Genomic DNA, 6,975 nt, shown 5'->3' with positions numbered 1-6,975 from the left:
GACGATGAAATGAAATTTTCAAATGCAACTTGTTGAATATACATGACGCTGAAATTTGCTTTGCAGAAGTTGGTTGCGATGTCTTCTGATTGTTGCTGAGAGAACGGGATAGTGCGTCTGCTACAATATTTTGTGTACCGGGAATGTGAACAATTGTAAAATTAAATTCCTGTAAATGAAGTTTCCATCTGCTCACTCTGTCGTGTGTAAATTTAGTGGAAAGTAAACACTGTATAACACTATGATCTGTGTAAACGGTAGTGTGTCTTCCATAAAGAAAATGCCGAAATCTCGTAAATGCCCATACGACATATAATGTATCAAGTTCTGTGACAGAATAATTGCATTCAGCAGGTGACAGAATGTGACTCGCAAAGGCGATGTTTTAATTACTGTAGTACCATCTTCTTCAATTTCCTGAAAAATGTGTACGCCTAAAGCGGTGTTAGAACTGTCGGTAGCAATGGAAAAATTTCTAGTAAGATCTGGATGTGATAAAAGTGGTGCATTCAACAAACCTTCATTCAGATTCACAAATTCAGAACGTGCTTGGCTGTCCCAGGACCAAATAGTGTTTTTACCCGTCAATTGACATAATCTAGGGATGTCTAAAGCAGAGTAATGAATAAATTTACGAAAAAAGTTAATTAAACCCAAAAAGCTGCGTAGTTGTTTCTTAGTCATAGGAACAGTAATGTCACGTAAAGCTTGAAGTTTTTCCGGGTCAGGCGCAATGCCTTCTGCTGAAATTACATGTCCAAGAAATTTTATAGAAGTTTTACCAAAGTGCGATTTGCTATGTTTAACTGTGAGTCCTTGTGCACGTAAAGTTCGTAACAGTATTTCAAGAATCAGATTGTGTTCAGACCAGTTAGCTTCTGCAATAAGAATGTCGTCTACATACGTTGTGGTTCTGTCTTTCATGCAAAAGTGTGTATCGGATGCTGTCAAAACTAATAACATTTTCGTGAGCAAGACTCTTTGTGTCAAAAGTATTGTTTGCGTTGCTGGAAGATGCAATCTGTACTGTATCTAGTCATATTCTGACGTGCTATTATTTGCGGGAGGATGCTGTGGCATTTCGACTATTTGTACTGTTCTGTTATTTCTTCCTGACGTATTACGTTCGGGATGATATCTACTGTCTGGTTCATTCATGATAATATGTTATTGCGGGAGATTTTGTTGCTGGTAAGACCGACTGTTACGCTGAAAACTGTGCTCATTACTATTATGTCTGTCATAATAATCATTGCTATACGGTGCAATGCGAAATGAGTTGAAATGGTGTGTTTTCTGTACGTACTGATTTCCTTATTGCTGTGCGTTGCTATTTGGTGTGGCCGACGCTATATGTGTAGGCGGCGAAACATTAAAACTTGGTTGACCTCGCACATTACACTGTTGGTTAGGTATGCTAACCGGTTGGTTTTGTTGCTGTTGTTGGGAAAAACCTCTATTGTTACCAAAATGTGGTTCCGTTGCTGATAATTTAGATGATACTGATGATTAAAATTTTGTTTGTTATTAAAATTACGCCGGTAGTTGTCATTTCGGGAGTGTCTAAGAAAAGCTGTCACTTTCGGTAAAACTTGTCGTATCAGGTTTTTTTTTTTTGTTACTCCTTCTTAATCCTAGATAGATCGATAGTTGAAGAGCTGTTTTGATAGATATAAAGGATAGTAGAAGAGAAGGCAGCAAAGCAGAAAACTAAAGATGAAATAGCACTACTATGGCTCGGGGCCCTGTGCACGCTACGGAACATATTCATCGAAGTGTAATAAATCCCCTGAGGTCAATTACGCGCTGCAAATAAATTTTAGTTTTTGTGTTACAGGCAATGCCGGTGAAAATTCAAAAGCAAGTTGTTGTATCCAATCCAGTTCTAGTTTCTGTGTTGCAGCCCAAGCTGATAAAAATATAAAAGCAAATTGTCGTATCCTCTCCAAAGCGTGAATCTGTGTTCTGTCATTATTAAGTACCTTAAATTTTTTTACGGATAAAAATTGCTTATAATCAACGTTGTCGTCTCTGAATGTGTGAACAGGTTCAGGATTGCATGAGAATCTGTTTGCCTGTGCCTGTTCGGATTCTAAGTCGCGTAGTCTCTGTAAATTACCTAAGTTACACTGGCTGTGTGAGTGTGACAAATTTTCGGAACGTGGCGTATGCTCTGACGTGTTAGTGACTGAAACATTTTTCATTTCTGTCACTTTCATACGTTCGTCAATTTGGCTGATCTGTTGTTCAAATTTCTTATCGACTTCCGTATCCAGAGTGCGTGAAACTTCTGCTGACATTAATTTAAACTCGTCGCGTATCTGTGTTGCGTTTTCTGAACATTGTTCAGTGACTGAATTAATTTCATCTTTAAGTGATTCTGTTGTGGCTGCATGTGTATTATTTAATTCTTGTGCAACAGATCTAATTTCTTCACTACTGTCCCTAGCATAAGCCTCAATTTCCTCACGTAATTGTTCTTTACTATCATAACGTTGCACAGAAACGGCTGTAATCTGTTTACTAAGTTGTTTGTTCGGTTCGTTAAGGTTGTCGTGTTTTTCGTTCGACTGTTTGAAACTTTCATTAAACTGTTTGCGCGATTCAGTAAGTTGTTTGAAATGGTTGTCTAGTATTTCATTCCGCTGTTTGAAACATTCATTAATTTGTTGTTTCAGATTCTCACCAAATTGTAGCCATAATGCCATAACTTGATCCATGTCAAAATTATCCGCTGTATTCTCTGTGCTGTGTGATGGTGTATGTGCACTTGTCACGCTTTGTGTAACCATTAGGTCATTCTGTGATTCTTGAAAATGTTTGCTAATCGGATGTGCAGTATTGGTCACTAAATCGGAATCAAACAAATCTGACATATTTTGAGTACATTGTTCACCTTCGTTAGAAATAATTATCTGTGCACTGTGTAAATTTTGCAAATCAGGTGTGTTAAACTGGGCAGCGTTCATTGTAACAGAACGTGCGGCGTCATCAATTGTCGCTAAATTAACAGTGGACGCAATTGAATTTGTTTGCTGATTATTAGGATTAAAATCATTACTAGTGATCGGCACACACTGATTGTCTGCAAATAGGGGATTATCACTATTACACTGAGTGTCGCTAGTATTATCGGTCAAATTATTCGAGTCGGCTGTTTCACTCATTGCACATCGCGATGTACTGCTAACAGTTTTTCACGGCATTTTTCACAAATCAAAATTACGCACAAAAATGAAACAAAGACAAAGCAAAAATAGAACAAACACAAGTACAACAAAGAGCAATAAATTGCCGATGATCTGTGAAAGAAAAAGTGACGAATTAGTAAATGCGTTGAGCCACATGCAAACTACATTTAAGTAAATAAGAGCAGATATATGACTACTTCTCAGAAATTCACAAAGGAAATCCGATCCTGGCTGGTTGTCGCCAAGCGTAACCTCTCCACACGAAATAATTTTAAATATTATTTGGTTAATGATTCTAATTTTTGTGTAACCTCACAAAAAAGCTTAATTAATAATAATAATAAAATGATTCTATTTTTTTGTGTAACCTCTGAACAAAATTGGTTCCCGTTTAATGTACCCACAAAATTCTTTTCTCATTTAATATAAGCTCGAAACAGAAAAATTCCTGAACCCCGTAATAAAAAAATAAATTCAGTAACCTGGTAAAATTTGGATGACAGCAGTGCTGCGTCATGGCCCTGTAAGATCATTCAGAATAAAAAGCAAAAATTCTCACCTCGATGAAGTCGGCAACTATCTGCTCTTACTATAGCTCTTTTCCGGCACAGCTCTGTGCAATGCTGGCCTATACATTTGTTATTTATGAAAGAAAGCAAATGATTTTTCTTTTGTAACAATCGGAATGATCATGCATTAAAAAAATTATTAAATTCTTTAAATTGAAATGAATGCTTGTTATAAATTAGACAAAGATTATTATTAGGACATTTTTAAAAGATTTACATGTGAGTTTACATACAATTACTAGATATGCGCGAGGCTGCTTTTTTTACCTTATACAATAATACTCAGGCTCCGGCATCGCTGCACCGCGACCGGCCCAGCTAACACGATACAGCAGACTCGACTGACAAGCGCAGACAGGCGACTGCTCGCTAGCAACAACTTACTGCTACTGCTACACAGTTCGTACTGCAGTAAACACTGCTCTTTGGTCTCAGATTCTCTTATAGCTTACATATCGCAGGCAGCACATACCTCTTACGAAGTGTTCAGCCACATGTGAAACGTCAACCACGACCTGCAACAAATGATGATGCCCAAGTAGGTGTTTTAGCTGCTGTCGCCGCTAGTCCGCACATCAGTAGCAGACAAATTGCGAAAGAATCGGGAATCTCAAAAACGTCGGTGGTGAGAATGCTACATCAATCACGATTGCATCCGTACCATATTTCTATGCAACAAGAATTGCATGTCGACGACTTTGAGCGTCGTGTACAGTTCTGCCACTGGGTACAAGAGAAATTACAGGACGATGACAGATTTTTGTACGCGCTCTATTTAGCGACGAAGCGTCATTCACCAACAGCGGTAACGTGAACCAGCATAATATGCACTATTGGGCAACGGAAAATCCACGATGGCTGTGACAAGTCGAACATCAGCGACCTTGGTGGGTTAATGTATGGTGCGGCATTATGGGAGGAAGGATAATTGGCCCCCATTTTATCGATGGCAATCTAAATGGTGCTATGTATGGTGATTTCCTACGTAATGTTCTATCGATGTTTCGCTACAAGACAGAATTGCGATGTACTTCCAGCATGATGGATGTCCGGCACATAGCTCGCGTGCAGTTGAAGCGGTACTGAACAGCATATGTCGAAGCGCCATACTATGGCCTGAGCGTTTACTGGATCTGACGTCCCAGGATTTCTTTTTGTGGGGAAAGTTAAGGATATTTGCTATCGTGATCCACCGACAACGCCTGACAACATGCATCAGCGCATTGTCAATGCATGTGCGAACATTACGGAAGGTGAACTACTCGCTGTTGAGAGGAATGTCGTTACACGTATTGCCAAATGCATTGAGGTTGACGGACATTATTTTGAGCATTTGTTGCGTTAATGTGGTATTTACAGGTAATCATTCTGTAACAGCATGGTTTCTCAGAAATGATAAGTTTACACAGGTACATGTATCACACTGGAACAACCGAAATAAAATGTTCAAACGTACCTAACTTCTGAATTTAAATTTAAAAAACCTACCTGTTAGCAACTGTTCGTATAAAATTGTGAGCCATATGTTTGTGACTATTACAGCGCCATCTGTCATAAAGTGAAAAAAGTGGTCCAACTAAAATATTCATGTTTCTTTACGCTCTACACCAATATGTAATAATGAATTTCGTATTTAGAAAAAAGTGTGGATGTGATAGTTTTAAATGGCTTCAGCAACTCTACAGTTTCGGAAAAGGCTGTGGAGACTTCCCGGAGTTGCTTATCCCGGCACATCCGGGTTTACTGGAACCGGAAAACTGAGAACAAAACCATCGAACGGGCTTCGAAGAAGTACTGTTACCTAATTTAAGTGTCAGGCTTGACATTTTCATTATAAAAAATATTTTATCTGTTGTTGAGGTCAAAAGAGGTCGTCAAAAATTTAAAAGTTCATTTCAATTGAAAGAAAATTTGCATGAAGTTCCTGGCGACGTTGAATACCCAACCCTGTTTCAAGTTGCTGGATCGGAGATCTGAGGCAGGTGGAGGCCGCTGCTAGTCGATGCTGCCTCTGGTTCGCCCCGAGCACGTCGATGGAATACCGGTTGCTGTAAACTGCACTCGGTACTCGATCTATTATTTCTGGAACAGGTCTTGCTGCCATTTTCCACGTTCCTCTCGTTCAATATGGGTACATGCAAGATCGAAAGTTGGAATCAGTGACAAATAAATTATTTATTTGATCATGTTGAAGAAGCAAGTTTCTACATTTACACGGATTCACTCATTTTATTTACAGAGGATGTTCTGTGTGTATACACCGTTCTGGTTAATGTAGAGATTCACAGGTCGTTTAAAAGAATCGTACGTGTATGACACTGCACTTTTTTGTGTGCGTTGTTTATTTCTCACGGTACGTAAATGTTTGCGCATGACGCAACGGAGCCGGTGTTGCACTCACATTGTTGGCGCGATGCTGGCAGTACAGTCTGTTTCAAGAATTTATACTCGTGAGTTTATCTCGTTATATTAAAAGTATAAGGTCTGTTCATTTTTTTTTTACTTTAAAGTTTGTTAACAGTTTACCAACGTCCAATCATTGCTGCTAACATATGTACTTGAAGAGCCTTCATATTATCGCTGATTTGAGTGATTTATCACTGATTAACACAGTTTTAAAATGAAAAACACAGTTTTTGTGTATCCATTTGATTTCTGAAGTTCTCGTAAGACACTTAGCACATATATTGATAACTTCTGGAGCTCATAGTTCCACACGATAGACAATCTTCATATCACTTTACACTTACACAGCAATGATATTTGTTCGTGTCTACATTTGATATGTCGAAACATGAAGACAAAAATCATATTCTGTATTGAATATCACATAAAAAATTTACTGGCAGATTCTTCTAAATTTTTCTTGATCTATAGATCACTTTCGGACCATGTACATTTCAGTACATTTCCATAAGCTGGTATGTTGTATTTGTTTATTGTCATTTATTCTCATTCATTCACATTTGGTTGTATCTAATAATTAGTATTTTGGAACAGGTGCCAATATTCGGTACACCTGCTAGTACGTAGGTCAAACGGCTAATGGCAATGCAAAACCCGTAAGTTAAAAGTACCCAAAATGGTATGCAAGAACGCAAATGCTCCAAACAGAGTCAAATCGGAAGTAAGCAAATACGGGCTCTAGCGCTAAACTAATATCTGGTCGTGTGTGTGCGTACTACATAAACCAACGTAAAGGACATTCATGAATC

Source organism: Schistocerca piceifrons, chromosome 5 (assembly GCF_021461385.2).
Source record: "Schistocerca piceifrons isolate TAMUIC-IGC-003096 chromosome 5, iqSchPice1.1, whole genome shotgun sequence".
Classification (NCBI taxonomy): Eukaryota; Metazoa; Arthropoda; class Insecta; order Orthoptera; family Acrididae; genus Schistocerca; species Schistocerca piceifrons.
This window is presented reverse-complemented; position numbering follows the sequence as displayed.